The sequence below is a fragment of the Oryza sativa genome, chromosome 11 (assembly GCF_034140825.1).
Source record: "Oryza sativa Japonica Group chromosome 11, ASM3414082v1".
In the NCBI taxonomy this organism is placed as follows: domain Eukaryota; kingdom Viridiplantae; phylum Streptophyta; class Magnoliopsida; order Poales; family Poaceae; genus Oryza; species Oryza sativa.
Genome location: NC_089045.1, coordinates 14,687,402 through 14,703,825, shown reverse-complemented (window position 1 = coordinate 14,703,825; position 16,424 = coordinate 14,687,402). Strand labels below are relative to the sequence as shown.

General features: G+C 41.5%; 2 long non-coding RNA genes across 3 annotated transcripts; both read right to left on the bottom strand.

Annotated features, from left to right (window-relative positions):
- Positions 1-264: 264 nt before the first annotated feature.
- Positions 265-10,886, bottom strand: LOC9266647 (uncharacterized). Of its 2 annotated transcripts, none has more exons than XR_003239489.2 (3): positions 10,405-10,886; positions 10,216-10,327; positions 265-652 (listed from the first exon to the last, which is right to left on the bottom strand). It is a non-coding gene; the product is annotated as an uncharacterized lncRNA (long non-coding RNA). The 2 variants fall into 2 exon arrangements; XR_001540974.2 differs by lacking the exon at positions 265-652 and adding an exon at positions 6,140-6,357 and having other exon boundaries at positions 10,405-10,884.
- A 1,607-nt stretch (positions 10,887-12,493) lies between these two features.
- On the bottom strand, positions 12,494-15,083 carry LOC136354108 (uncharacterized). Its single transcript, XR_010737861.1, has 3 exons — positions 14,487-15,083; positions 13,963-14,028; positions 12,494-12,786 (listed from the first exon to the last, which is right to left on the bottom strand). It is a non-coding gene; the product is annotated as an uncharacterized lncRNA (long non-coding RNA).
- Between the last annotated feature and the right edge of the window lie 1,341 nt (positions 15,084-16,424).

The window sequence follows — 16,424 nt, the reverse complement described above, 5'->3', positions numbered from 1 at the left end:
CCCATGAGCATGATCACCATTGTTGTATCCTTCTTGTTCAATTGATCAACCACAAAGTCATCATCATCGCCCATAAAGCATGCATGATCTTCGGCAATGGAAGATAAACAAGTTGATGATGTGGATTCTTCACTTAACCATTTATGTTCATTCACTTCTTCCTTCAAAAGGTTAGTTCCACAAGTACTATGGAAAGTAGAGCATCCATCCATATCATCCTCATGCACACATTTAGCGCTAGATGGTTTGTATGAGTCAACAACACAATCAAATATAGCAATTTCATTATCGGTGTTGTTGGAGTACAATGGGAGAGTTGGACAATCATCAACCTTATTCACCATTTCATTACCTTGCTTGTAGTTGTATGTTGGTGAGATGGATGATGAGATAAGACCTTCTTGATCAGAGGAGATAATCATTTCAGACTTGTCAAGATGAGGCGATGAAGTAGAGCAATCCCCAAATGATGCTTCCACTTTCCGCTGCATATTTAAGACATTATTTATTTGTAAGACGTGGATCTGAGTTTCGACTTTGTTGTTTGTGTACCCTGGCTTGTCCTGGATAGGGGATTTAATACACATTCTTCTTGAAATTCTGGTTCATGAATTTCTAGGCGTGACATTCCCTTTCACATTGCATTTATAACCTGAAAAGAACATTAAAATTTGTAAAACATAAAAAGTCAAAAATATATAGGTTAGATTTTTATATGCTATGTAAGACTACTAAATTTTCTATGTTGAAATGATGAATACTTGCTATCTTTTATATCTCCTATGTATTGGTTCATAGTTAAGTACTACTCTCTTAAGTTTTAAGCCGGAAGGCCAAATATTATCTGGGAACCTGGGAGTTGTTAATAGAACATTGCATGATCTAAGTCTAGGTTGTTATGAGATCTGATTTGGTAAACTATAGTTACTATGGTCTTATTCTAAGTTTGACTAGAATTTCAGATGTTTTTTTTCTCAAAATGATAACTTTAGAAAGTTCCTCATTTGATATGAAGTCCTACCAGAGACATATACTCATTTAAATTACAAAAACCTAATGTTATGGTTGCTTGTAATTCCATTAAACTTTAGTCAAATTTCCGTGACCTTTGTTAGATGCTTCTCATACTTTATGATCAGACACACACTTACACGCACATATGCTAAACATCTATACTAGAAGCTAGCATTCATTTTATCCATTTTATCCATTTTCTTCCACTTCATCCACAAAATAAATACTCCATGTTATTTATGGCTCTCTTTCCAAAAGTATCATTCAAAATGAAAGAGAGGTATGGCTATGCAAAAGGAAAAAAAGAAAAAAAAGGAGAGAAAAATAAAATCTTGTTCATACAAAGTATGGGGCATGATGAAAAAACAGAAGAAAAAAACCTAGCCATACACCCTCTCAATTTTTGAAAAAAAAGAGGAAGGTGTATACAGAAGGAGTAATGTCATTCCATATCCACTATCATACCAGACACTTGCACGATCTTCATCAGAAGTATGTTTTGTTATCTTATTTGGCCCGACTTTTTGACTTAGTAATAAATATGAAAGCAAATATGCTGTCACACCCAGAGTTTCCCCTTCTCTGTAGTTTCTAATTCACCAATAAATTGTCTATAGAAATTACTTTGGTTAACCAAGAGAAAGCCCAAATTAACAAGACATTTTAATAATCGGAAATGTCAGGGAGAATTCTTTTTCGAATTCTCTTTGCTCTAAAATCATTAACAGCACTTAAAGCGGAATATTCAGAACATCGGAGTTAATGTTGGTAGATTGAATTGTCAAGATTTGAATTAATAATAATCTTTCTCTCCCGCATTTGGTCGTGAATCGTGCCCGATTCACTGCCCTCTTCGTCCGTGGTTTTGTTTTGCATAACGAGCCAAGTCCGTTTCCGTTTGTGAGTCCGTTTCCGTTCTTTTCCTAAAACGGCACAGCATTTCTTTTTCAATTTGGGAAAGTTCCTTTCCAAATCCTATTCCTATTTTTCCTCCCCTCCCCATCCCACTCGGCCGCCACTCCCCCTCTCCCCCTTCCGCGCGCATGCCTCCTCTCTCCCCATGTCCGACTAGGCCCCCTCTCCCCTCCCTCTCTGCTGCCTCCCCACCAGTCCCACCTCCCTCTTTTTTCCCCACTCCTGTATAAGTTAGAACACCCCCTATTATTTTTCCTATTCAATTTTTGTTTTAGCCCTAGTCCTAGCCCTAGCTGCCGCCTCCCGCCGTCGCCGGCGTCGCCCTAGCGTCACCGATAATCTGTTTTCCCTCTCCGTGTCATGGCTACCACGATTATCTATCTCTATTCTAATTTATCTCCGTCCTAGATTTTGATCTAGCATCACCGCTGTCTCGGCATGTTGCCGCCGAACTGTAGTCGTCGTCTCCTCCTCGCTGATTGTCTCGGTTTGGTGAGGAACCTATCCGTAATCTCCCGGTTTAGGTGTTAATTCTTTTTAGTGTCGTTGTTGTAACCCTAAAAGTGTAACCCCGACAAAACCCTAGTAGCCTAGCCGTGCCGCCGCCGCCTAGCTGCCGTGTCACCGCTGCCTTGTGTCACCGCCTAGCTGTCGTGGTTTGCCGCTGCCCGTAGCTCAGTAGCCGAGTCGCAAAGCCATAGGTGCATCCCTAAACCCCTACCGGCCTATCGCTTGCTGTACCGAGTCTCTGTCGTAAACCGTGTCTGAGCCGTCGGTTCCGTTCGCCGGTTCGGTTGACCGTTTGGATGGTCCCATGTCACGAAGTATTGGGTCGTTGAGTCGTTAATTCATGAGGCTTGCTTACCAGAGGTTTATTTCCATTGATCTATTTATCTATCGGCAATAATATGTAATAAATGATTAAGGTTTTTCAGTTATTAGTAATAACGCAACTCATATTATAAAATTCGTAACTAAATAATCTGAGCTCCATTTTAACCCATTCAAATTGTAGTGAATCCGTTAAAATGTATAGAATCCATTAAAATTGGTTTCTTTTGCTGTTTCAGTAGCCTCATTGCTGGTATTTCTTGTGTGCTTTGTTTGTCGTTTAGACTCTGTCAGGTCTGGTGATCTAGTTTATTTCGAAGTGGTCGCCGAGGTTTAGTCAGCTCAAGAGCAAGGCAGGTCATACATGCATCATTGATCATGTGGAGCCTATTTTATAAAATCCCCTTCTTTCTATTAAATTGCATTGTTTTAGAATGTCATGTGGGATGGATGCCTATCATACTCAGCATGTTGAATATCTTATGCCATTGATAACTTGGGTTATAACTGACTAGATGATTGCTCTAGGAGTGATTAGCCATGCTTAGATCAATTAGTTCACAATGGGATTCATTATAATTTAGTCCTTAATCTACCCTATAATTCACCAAATCATTTTACTCATCTTTCACTCCTACACTCTTACATTCATCACTCAACGGTTAAGATCGACCAGTGTAAAATCAAATGATCGAGATCAATCCCACCTCCCACCTCTATGAATCGCTCCCACCACCTTGAATCGCGCACGCGGCACGCCCCTTTCTCTCTTTCTCGCTCTCCCAGTCACAGATCCACGTCTCCTCTCTGTCCTCATCCCGCAAGGTCGCAACCCGCAACCTTGCTCATCCCCTAACCGCGCCTCTACCCTAATCGCTGCGTGTTGCCGCGGCCTTCGATCCTCCGTTTTCAAGGGCGTGTCAGCTCGTGCCGCTCGCCGCGGTCTCCATCACCGCCCTCATCTCTCCCCTGCCACCGCCACCTTCAATCCTCCGTGGTCAAGGGCGCCGGCTCACCATGGTCTTCGTCACATCTCTCCCCTGTCGCCACTACTATGAGCCCTCGACGGTGGTGAAGCGGTGGCGCGGTGGATCTTCGGTGAAACCGAGGTGGCGCGATGGCTGGAGCGACAGGCGCCTCGCCAGCATGACGCGGACTGCAGTGGTTCTTCAGCAACATCACAGCACCACTGCTTCATCTTCCATCAGCAAGTGCGCAGCGATTCATGCCCGTTCCCCTTACCTATCACCGCCGCGATTCTTGCCCCTGCCCCTCTCAAATCTTCAAACCCTACCTAGCCGCCGGTAGGCCCCTGCCGCTCGCCTATCGCCACCGCGCCGCCGCTCACAATCCCCAAACCGTACCCTTCTACCGGTACTGCGAATCCCCGATCTCCGCCTCGCGTTACGGATGCCACTGCACCTCCTCCATGGAGACGAACCACCATGGAGGCCGCTGTCTTTGCTCCCCACCAGGTCGCCATCCTGGCACTGCCAGCGGTGGAGGCGGAGGTGGCTACCGCTGCTGCACCGGGGAGGATGGCCGCGAACAGCGTGACCTCGATATCCAAGGGCGGGGCTGTAATGAGGAGGTACACCCGTGGACCATGATGGATCGGTGTGTGCGGCGGATGCGGGCGAGAAGGGAATCGCGCAGCTGGTCAAGGCAACATCCCATCTCTCTCTGTTAATCTCGATCTCTGAGATTGCTACTAAACTAAAGGTGATATTTTTCTAAAGGCTACTAAACTAAAGGTGATATTTTTCTAAATTTTGTGCCAATTCCAGGAGAATTCGGAACCTATGAGGCTCCTTGAGGGGAGGGAGTACGTCCCTGAAACCACCTGATTCCTTGCATCAGTTCATCCCTTCTATTGAGGCTTTGAGTGGCTGGGGCTTTTGATGCTATGTGCTCTTGGTTTGATGCGATTTTTGCTTTGTTTTGGTGCATACAGCAAGATCATAGACTTGAGCAGGAATGGGCCAGAAGCTGTGGCTCGCTAACTGGCAGCTCGCTCACACAGGAAAATTCCCATATGCTGGCAGTAAGTTTCCCCCTAAATTTTATCCCAGAAACTTCACTGTTAGTTGCCAAGTGAAATCTGTGCAATGTTTAGTTTAATTCTGATCGATCAAGAGAAGCATATACACTGCATTTGAAAGTGTGAAAACACATATTTTGCTTTATTGAGTTTGCAAGCCAACGTGTTAATTGTAGTTTCATAGTAACTGATGTGTGTAGTACCGAATTCTAGGAAAATGCATTCTCTTTATATAAGCCTTTCCTGATATGAGTTAACGGATCAGTTAACGGAAAATGCATACTGGATCACTTCTCTTTTTTTTTTCTCTTACTGGTGTCAGAGTTCTCTCTTACAAATATTCTTATACACCATTCATAATACTATTATACCTGCCCACTGTAGTTGTATTGTGCATATATAACTTCAGATTTTTATTAGCCTTCAGTTTTTTTTTTCTACTCTGTCGGATTTTCCTGCCGATTAATTGTTGGACTCGATGTCCAGAAAAAAAAATGCAAGGTCTGCTCCCCTTGTCACATTATTTGCTTATATTTCCCTTGAAAAAAATAGTGGGTTCTAGCCTTCTAGGCATAATTTATAGTAAATTGAAATAGATATTTCCTGCATGTTGAACTATTTAGTTCATTGAATATTAGCTAGAAAAGGTACAAAAACAGGGAGAAAAGGAAATCCCAATGTTGCTACTGAGGCAATATGAAAAAAAATGGTATACTGCAATCTGCTTTGTGTAAAAGCTTTTCAATCTAACTGTTATTGTGCATTATTATCAACCAAATTAAGAGAGGATGCAACTTGAAGTTCCTTGAGGTAGATATTTTATGTGGTGATCATGAAGTTGATGTTCATGGGCTTTCATTGGAAAATTTGAGTCACTAATCTGATACATTGGGTTTCACTGATTTATAATTTATCATTTAATATTCACCATTTGATTGAATTTCTTGTTTCTTGTACTGAATCATGTAGGTTTTAATGTATGTAGTTTTACAAGAACGTCTCCAACACCTTAAAGGATGTTCTTTGGAAATCAGACGATCTTCAAAGTCCACATTCCTGGAGTAACTTGGGAGAGTAGGATTAGTGAACTATTAGCATACCGTCCTTTGGAATCAATATTCATATTTCTAGAGGTGAGAAAAGGAGAAAGCATGTCTATTGCACTTGTAATTACATGTGAATGATCCTGTAAATTATGTTAAGTCTCCACTAATGTTGCATGTGCTGCTCTTGTTTTTCAGAGAACCCTTCTAATAGCTCAAGTGAAGTTGATCATGCAATGAGTTTTATGTGTTAGTAAGTTTTGTGCGTAAATCAATATGCTGTGAGATGCAAGTATAATTAATTAATTAATTAGCATCATTTCATTTACACTGTAAAGTTGTATCATTCTCAGCAGGAATTTCCTTTTCTGTGATATCACAGTGGTCTTATGAAACATCCCCGTAACGTTAGTACGGGCATATTACTAGTTATATTATGACATTTACCCCATTAAATTCAAGTCCTATAAGAAGCAGTCGATTACCGCAATCACTCAAAGACTAAGTCTAAACCTGCAAACAAAAGGTTAATTCAATAGCAAGAGTCAGTACATTATAAGAAATAATGTACTGGTAAGCACCAAGACAAGCCTAACACTCTACTTGCAAGGCATATAATCAAGGAAGGCATGATATGGTTCTTTTTAGCATAAAGCAAGTTTTATTTGCATAAAACATTTCCAAATCAGATTTGCTTTCAAATAAATTTCAGCAAGCAAGTACTTGACATATTGGGCATCAAAGTAGTCATTAATCATGTATAAATATACTACTCATTGCCATCCATGGCAACAAGGAGATCATTCTCAAATCTCATCACATTTTGAAGTTAAATTTCAGCATTTAGAAGAATAAACACAAGTCTATACTCAACACATATCGACATGCCGCTCATGACCGCGAGCACGGCTAATCGATTAGGTTTTAGAACTCTGCAGACTTTATACAGCTTTACCCACATGATGTGAATCGCTCTGGTTTGTCCGGTACCCGTCGGTACCACCATACTCTACACATTGAGTATGGTCTAGAGGTCACAACGAGGCTTTTACATTAAGTATTGTCTAACCTTGCATGAGCACGATATGTGTTTCTCCATCCTAGGCCATACACGTTATATGACCTAGAACTGTTAATGGCAGGCCCACGCTTTAAACTTAACGCCGTGATAGCGGACACAACGAGGCTTTTACATTAAGTATTGTCTAACCATGCATGAGCACGATACGTGTTTCTCCATCCTAGGCCATACACGTTATATGACCTAGAACCGTTAAGTGGCGGGCACACGCTTTAAACTTAACGCCGTGGTAGCGGACACAATGGGAACCCACCACGTGGCACAATATCGTTGTATTGGACACACTTAGACGCCCATGCCGTGAGGCGGAACACGTGAGGCGGAACAGTACACTCGTCCCCTCACGGAAATCACACACGTAGGGAATTTATCATCCTACGATCACACTTAGGAACAGTACACTCGTCCTAAGGTTCAACACACACATGGGTAGTTCCTCTAGGTAGCCCACAGTACACTCGTGGCCCCTACCTATACTATAACGGCCTCCCGAATGCAAGGTTAGACAAGTGCTTAACTTAATAGGCCAAGATCCCCCATAAAGACACATGTGGATGTATGGTAAACATAATGAACAGACATTGAGTGAAGTCCTTAGGTTGGTTTGGGCACACTCTCCCCCTATCGGTACACAACTAATCACCATATGTGCACCACTTGAGGCCCAAACCTAAAATCCATGTTTTCCACCATTTTATTTATCAAAATCACAAGTATTAAAATTCTTTCCAGATTATTTAAAAATTAATTTTCATGTTTGTAATGAGCCCATAATGACAAGGAAAACCATTCTAAACATGGCTAAGCATTATAGTAACCTAGTGTCACCAAAACTCATATATAAAGTGGTATAGTCGTATTGTTCCTAAGGTTAGGAATGAGGGATATGGATATATGTGGGTTAAGGTGATAATTCAAATAATAGGAGCTTGCCTAACAAGTTTAACAAAATTTTAATTTATTAGTGTACAATCGACATGCAAGATTTGCCAACATTTTCAATAACCTCCAAAACATAGGTTCAAAGTGATCAAAGAGAGGGAGGTGGGACTTTCCTTGTAACCGGAAAAAGTCAGCACCTAAATCACTTCTTCACCGTTTAAGCAATCATCTATACAAAGTACATGTTATGCAGTTAAACACCGAAATATGCGAAAAATCTAAAATGCTCTAAAATGCATGATTTGTGCACAGTGGATAGGTACTGGTCTAAAATGAATTTACGTGAAAGAATTTCTATTTTATCTCATTTCATTTGAGAGTTATGAATTATAGAAGTTTGCTCGGTATAGGATAGTATTTACTTAGGTAGTGTTATAAAATATTTTTATAAAGTGATGTTTATTAAGTTTGACTTTACAGAGGTGTAGAGGTGTGTTTTCTAAGACTAATACATTTGGTTTCACAATTTTTAGAGTTATTATGTATTCTTTATGTGGTTCACAAATTACAAGTTATAACGTGTTCTAGGCATATAGTCTCTATGTGTACATGGCTTTGGAGATTTAGGCTGCCATCGGTTCGCTTTTGCGGTTGCTGTTTTGCAGCAGAAGCGCATCGGTTCGCTGTTACGGCCTAAATGCAAACAGCTATTGGTAGTGGGCCCTACACATGTCGGGATCTATCTACGGCCACGCATTTGGACTCAGTGCTGACGAGCACACAACGCACACAGAGGCAGGCAAGCAGAGGCAATGCATCAGTTCATAGAAGATCCAGTAATCAGCCATAAACAAAACAATGGAATTGCTGATGCTTATAAGCATTAGGCTAGTACTGCTGAAAAGCAGCAGCAACTGCAAAACGATGGCGCCCTTAGGTCCAGAACTTGCTTTAACTTGCTAGTGTTGTATAAAATGAGTATTTTAGTTAACTAATCTAATCTTAGTTCATAATTTCGGAGTTTATATTATTTTACTACATATTTTATAAATAGGGATGTTCTATGTTAGTTACTTAACTTATCAATCTAAAGATTGTTGCATGAGATAAGTTCATCTAAGTTTTGGTAGATGGGGATGGAACTATGGCTCCACTGGTCCTAACAAGTTTTATTTGGATTTATTTGGAGCTACCATGCATATATATATACACTTATTCATATGTATTGTTTAACCACTATTATGTGTTTAGTACCTATTCTACCAAATTAAGGTTTAGAGCTATGGTCTGTACAGAGGGTGCCATAATTCACTCTACTAGGTTAAAGTATATTACTTGCTGGTTCTACAGAAATTTGGTTCACTTCATTTAGACTAAAGATGAATTTTCTACAAATTTTACAATTTAAGGTATGCTCCATGTTGCTTATTCCTTACATAAATGCTTAGGGGTTCTTATTATACTGTAAGTATGTCTTTTTATTTTATAACATTGAAGTGCACAACTCTATGATTCTACAGAACTTGAGTTTACTCGAAAAGGATCTAAGATGAATTTTATATAAACTTCTAAAGTTCAGCTTATGCAGAACTAGTTATTTTAAAGATAATAGTTTTAGAGGCATTTGATGTAAAGTGTGTATACGTTTTATTTTACTTTTTTTTAGAGAACATGTTGGGGAATCTGTAGAAACTAAGTTTGCTCTAAAATGAGTTGAAATGAATTTTGTATGCATTTTATAATCCTGTGTATGTTTTATATGTGATTTTACGTAGATGAATTTTAGAGACAGAAATTGTATTGTGAGTGCAAGTTTTTATGCAATAAAACTAAAGTTCTTGATTAGATGAGTTAGCAGTAATTTGAATTACTCTAAGATGAGTTGTTTTCAATTTGTTATGGATTTTACAAGTTTACATGTTTTTCTGTTGAAAACATAAAGCTTTAGGTATTTCATTTAGATTTTTTCAGAATTTAAATAGATTGGGTCGACAGGTTAGTCTCAAGCCAGTATGCAGAAAGGCCCCTGGTGTTTCAGCAAAATCAACCCGCGGTCCCATGACTGTTCTGTGTGTGAAGTAGGTTTTACAAACTACTACCTAGAGTTTTGATTCTTCTCAAGTGAGGTCCTTGGTTCGAGCTGATACAGAGCTAGCCATGGCCGAGCTCGTCCTCGAGCTCGCCGGCGACAAACGGTGGCAGATCTCGGCGTGCAACGTAAGGATAAAATGTAAAGGGGTTCAAGGCGACGCTTTTGGTGGTATTATTGCAAGCATTAGTCACCGGAATTAATGGCGACGGCGGCGCGAGCTGCGGTGGTTCTCGGGTGATGGTGCATGTGGAGCTAGAGCATTGATCTAGATGTTTAGCTACATGCATGTGCCGCTATGGGATCCTAGGATGCTTACCGAGCGTCCAATGAAACTTGGCAGGGTCCAGATAGCGGTGACCGCGAGCAGAACGACTCGGCGACGGCGGGGAGCTTCGGAATGACGTCGCCGGCTTGATATGGCTGATGATCTACCATGCATGCATACACACGGTGTATAATAGGTCTCTGGAAAGCTTCATGCCCGAGGAATTGAGCTGTGACTCACCGGAGAGGGAGAAATCGAAGGTGGAGCTTGACGGCTGGAATTGGGGAAGACGATGCCGATCTCCAAGCTCGATGCACCACTGGCTGGGGTTCATGAGGGATTTAAGAGAGGACACCGAGGAGATGTTGATGATGCGGTGGCTCGGCTCGGCTTGCTCCGGTTCGACAGCAACGAAGACGATGTCCCGATGGCGGCGTCCAGTGCGCGCTCCAGAGCATTATCGTCGAGGTTTGAGTTCCCACCAAACCACTGCATGAAATGGGATGAAACTTAGAGGGCTGGAATCGGCGAGGAGAGGTGATAATGGAACGCAAGAGAAGAGGAAACGACGGCGGCTTAATGACGCTGGAGGCGGTCGTCGTCTTCACGACCGGCGGCGAGGTTGAGATGGAAAAGGGAGATGGAGCTCTCCTTCTTGGTTTCTTCAGTTTAGGAATGGATAATGGGGTGTGGCGATGCAGCTGGGAGGAGGAGAAGGCTAGACTAGGTGTTTGATGGCGTCGACACGTTGTGGCCACGTGTCGTTCATAGCCGGCGCCGATCTCTCTCTCAGTCTCGGTTGTCTCTGGTCGGTTGGAGGAGATGCACAGGGTGTGGAGCAAGCCAAAGAGGCTGCCATGTGGGCCCAGGGCGAAGGGAACATGGCCCAGGGCGAAGGAAACAAGGCTGGATTGTGAGAGGTGGGTAGAAGATGGGGTGTTAATTGATTTTGGACTAATTTTCAGGATTATTTTCTCCTCTAAATTTGTAGCTTCGTAACTTAATGTGTGGACCAGATTAACTAGTGTTGATTTTACTGGAGGTAGATGAAGTTACCTAGTTTCCATTTTCTTTGGTTGCACTTAAAAAGTATGGATAGATTACTCACAGAAATTAGAAGAAGAGGGGCTCTTTGGAAAATAGTTTGGATTTTTAAGAGACCTAAACAGAGAAGATAAATTCTGGAAAAATTATATTTATTCATTATAATTAACCTAGTATTTGAATAAATTATTTCGCCTATACACTTCCATGCAGTTAAATGCACATTTTAGTTATGTATGGTTTTAGCTGATTAAGAACTATATTTAGTCTATTATTCGACTAGTTTGACTTGTTTATTTAAGGTATCAAATTTAGTTAATGTTTGACCAAAATTACAGTGAATAGCTTGTGCTAATAATATTCTACATAAATTTTTCCATGATTTTATCTTGCACAAAATATCTTAGATAATCCGCAAGGCTTATCTCTTATATGTGTTTCCCTTTTCTAAATGCATGCAAATATTTATATAAGTTATATTTGGACTCTTCTTAACCTGAGATGATGTTGATATGTTTGAGTTACAGTTTACCTTACACAGATCATAAGCTTCTTACCTATTTATGTATAAGTTTACTTTAGTATTAGATTAAGAGGATGCTTATAGAGATGATTAAGATAGAATATACCCTATATGACTTAATTTATTTGTTCACTTCCATGTTCATGACTCGTCTTCATATGGATGACCAAATTATTTTTGTGGGGCTTGACATTGGCCTTTTGATATATTTTAAGGTTTCTATGTATTATTTTCCATTAGTTAGCACTAAGCTCTAATGGTTTAGTTGTTTGTCTAGATTGTAATTATATTCATAAGACCTATGATGAAATGCAAATCAAAAATCCAAATGCATATGAAGGACTCAAGTCTAAACATGTCCTATGAGTATGCATGCTTACACATAGGTTTACATTTTTGTCCTAGGTTAGAGATGCAAAGGTTTTAATTTGTTCTCAAGTTTTACTTAGGTTCAAGTTAGACTGACCACACCTAGGTTAAAAATGGAAATTTTTGGCTCTCAAAAATGGAAAAGTTAGCTTCCAACTATTTTGACACGAAACTTTTAAGGTCTAAAATTTGGGTATGTTACAGTATAAGAAATGAGAGAGGACTACCGACAATTGTAGAATTCCTCCGACTTCTTGTACTCTACTCTATCCCTAATTCTAGTATACAATAAAGTACAATAGAGCCTCTTATAATTCAGCTCACGCTTTGGTGTATGTGAGAATGAGGAAGGAGAGGGGTATTTATAGGTGGAAGTGCATTGGGAGGATAGAGTTTCTGTAACACCCCCGGTATTCTCTGTCATGCCTGGAAATATACACCATTTCCAAACGCTCAGTGCATTAATCCTCGTCCCAGGAGATGAGGTACACATAGACATTGTTGATTATTACAAGCCACACTTGCGGAAGCGTAAAGGAAGTACTTTATTACATGGGCGACTTAAGCCCTCACACTCAAAGATAAACAAATAAAACAGTGGAAGACTACGGAACAGCAGCAGCCACAGGCACTCAACGGTGGAGCGAACTAGAGATCCAAGCCTTCATCTTCCTTAGGTCCATCCTCTGGATTATTTTTGTGAGCAAGAGTGAGTACCATCACCGTACTAAGCAAGTCACACCGGAAATGCAACCATAATGCATAGGGGAAACAAGGAAATGGCCTAATAGGGTTTATTTTGCATAAAGCCATAGTTGAAACATTTTAATCAGGTTAAAGCTCATTTTAAAACACGATCCTGTTCTAAGCCAATATTTTAATATCATCAAGGTCGCATGAGCCTGCGAACCTGCCTTAACCCAGGCTAATCTCCACATGACTACACCATCATGATTTCACCCTCCCAAGGTTTTATAAAACAAAACTAACTTTGGGTACATTGCTCAGCTTGCCCATAACCGAGGTCGCGGCTATTCGAATAGTTTTTAACTCTGATCAGAGGTGTACAACTTTACCCATAAGACACAACCTCAACACGCGTTGCCACGCGCTGGGTACCACCACGGTACCCGGATAGAGGTCGTGACAAGACTATCCATCTAGGTCTACCCAAAACAGGAGAACCCGCCGAGGTTTCGCCGCCCGCCGGTCCACGACAAGGTAAAGGTTGCCGGATCCCCCGGGACGAGACAGGCCCCCCCTTGCGCCGGGTGAAAAGACAGCCTTAATCCTGGCCCCATACCCTTCCAAACAATGGTCTGTCTTTTGAGAAGATCTAAACTTCCAGTCAGGCCTTACCCACTAGACTTGTGGTTGCACGAATATGCCTTGCAACAGAGGCCCGAAGACCGGTCCTTATATTAGCCAGGGTGCGACTACCAAAGTAACCAGCTTGCACCCCAAGCCCAACCCAAAAATATATTTTAGCTGTACAAAGCATTTTATCACCTATCTATTGACAAACCAGTCAATAGTCCATAACTAATCCAGTTTTAGTTGTTAACCACCAGTCTAGTTTATCCAAAAGTTCTAGGTTGGAACTAAGCATGATTAAGCATTTACCTAAAGCAACTAGTTAGTCCATCATGTAGGGTACTAGACTAGTCAAGTTATAATTTTACTAGGGTTCACAATGATCATGGATATCAAATCAACAACATGGCCATAACAAAGAGCATAGGAATAACTAATAAAACAATATTAATAATGAAAAGTATAATTTATAAAGCAATGCACTATAAGTAAAACAACATAATTTTCACAATATGGGATTCAACATGTTCAAGGTAGATATGACTTGCCTTGATTGCTCACAAAGTCTTCGCCATCAACGACGATGAACAACTGATCTTCCGGAACGGCAGGATCTACACGACCAACACAAAGAAATACAAAAAGGCTAATAAAAACCACATGAACATAAGCAATAAAGCACATAAATGGGATCTACTCAATTTTAGGAGAAATTAGAGATTTGAACGGGTTGATTCCTAGTTCAAACGGTCAAGATATGGCCATTTGAAGTTTAGGTGTTATTTAAATGGAAATTTGCAATTTTGTGAATTATTTTTCTAAAGGAAAACTTGAATTATTGAGAGAGAGCGCACGCGGACCGGGTCCACGAGCGGGTCCCACTTGACAGCCGCTCGGTCCACCGTGAGCCGAGCACACCGAGGTGGCTCACGGTGCACCGACGTGCACAGACATGGCCGAGTAGAGCAGTACCCGAGCAGGCGGCTCGCCGGCAACGGCCAACGGCGCGGCGGCGGTGCGACAGAGTATGGGAAGGGGAAAAACAGAAAGGGGAGGAGACGACGGTTCTCACCGAGCAGACACGGCGGCGAGAGGTCGGCGGTGTTGCCGGCGGTGAGGAAGAAACGGTGAGAAGCTTCGGGTCGTCGGCGTCGTCGTCGTTCCTGCGGTCCTCGTGCTCAACAGAGGGGTGGACGGGGAATAGGAGGAATCGCCGAAGCGGATGGTGGCGACTCTGAGCTCCGACGAGGGATGGCCGGAGTTGCGACGGCAGCGGCACAAGAAGAGAGCGGAGCGGAGGCCGCGGAGAAAGGAGGAGAGGGCGGCGGTGTGTGGGGAGAGAGGAGGGAGTCAGGGGTCCCTTTTTATAGTTCGGAGGGGAGGGAGAGAGACGCCGGGGAAGGAGATCGACGCCGGCCATGGTGGAGCTGACCATTAAAGAACACCATCAAAATCCACCACGAATAATGCGGGATAGAGTAGGAAATTATGAGGGAATTGGAGAGGATGAGGTGGGAATTAATTCCCCTCAATTAATTTGATGAAACGGCGAGTGGAGGAGGCGAATCGGAGGTTGCCGTCGGCAGGAATTCGGCCGGAAAGAGAGAGGATGGCTGAAGGTTAGGGATGACGAGTGGGACCCACATGCCATCGAGAGGGAGCACACCTGCCCAGGCTGGGGCGCGCGGAGAAGGAAAGATGGACTTAGTCCGAGGGAGAGGGAATGAGCTGGGCCGGCCCAAGGAGAGGGAGGGGGAGGAGAGAGAGGGAAGGAGAGGGGGCGGCTGGGCTGGGCCAAGAGAGGGAGAGATGGGCTGGAAACAGCCCAACAGGAGGAAGAGGATTTCTTTTAGCTTTTCCATTTTATAAAATTTCTTTAATTGTTTTTGTTGCCTTAAAATTATTTAGAATGCTCTGAAAATTCAAGTAAAAATTGGTTAAACATTTTTAAGCATGGGGAATTTATTAAAAATACCCACAAGCCAATTTGAAATAAATGTTGGTGAGTTTTAATTGTTGGAGGCTTTTTTTTAAAATTTCTAGAAATGCATTAAAGCACGATTTAAATTTAGGGCGATTTACATTCTCTTACCTAGGATGCTACACACTACGGTACAGAAACCACTGAGTCCTAAATTCATTAAAAATTTCGAAAGAGTATCCCTGTAAATACGGACATCCACGACATGCAATTATAGATTAAACTAATAATAACATCATTCCCATAGCACTATCCATCCATCTAATCCATGGAAAGAAACTAAAAGGTAGTTTAAGTGTCATTATAGACCTAGGCAATATAGTTTGATATTGTGCAGATAAATGTGTATATAATGGAGCTACTTCCTGCCCATGCATGTCGGTCTCAATGCGTGCATAAAACCAAATAAAACACAAGAGTGAGTATAAAAATACTCAGCAAGTACAATATGGAACTAGAAAACACATATACACATCATTGGCAATAAAGCATGTACAAAAGGCTTTCTTTCTTTGATAGGAAACACATTTTCAAACACCAAGTCAAAGAAGATAGTAGTTCCCATCCCGGGTAAACATGAATTGAAATAGTAGTTTCCATCCCAGACAATAGTGAATACATCCTAGCATTTGCCAGCAAAGCCGAGTAAGCGTGATCAACGCTTACCCACAGGAACATGAATAAAACCAGATAGCACATCCATGACTCACATGGAACATGAATAAATGAAACCAGAAATAAAGAACCAAATTGAAAACCATATTGCACATCCATGACAAGCATGGAACTTTAACTATTTAACCAGAACCTGAATCCGGAATATTGAAACAAGAATAATGACGTAAACATAAGATAAACTTGACATCAAAATAGCATGAACAACAATATGAAAATATGCCATCACATATCACACATAAATATAATGAAAATAAATAGATAGAGCAAACACTCCAAGAATCACACAATTAGTTCGTCATGCACTTGCCTCCAATGAAGGGTTGGTATGATACACGATCTGAAGGACCACCA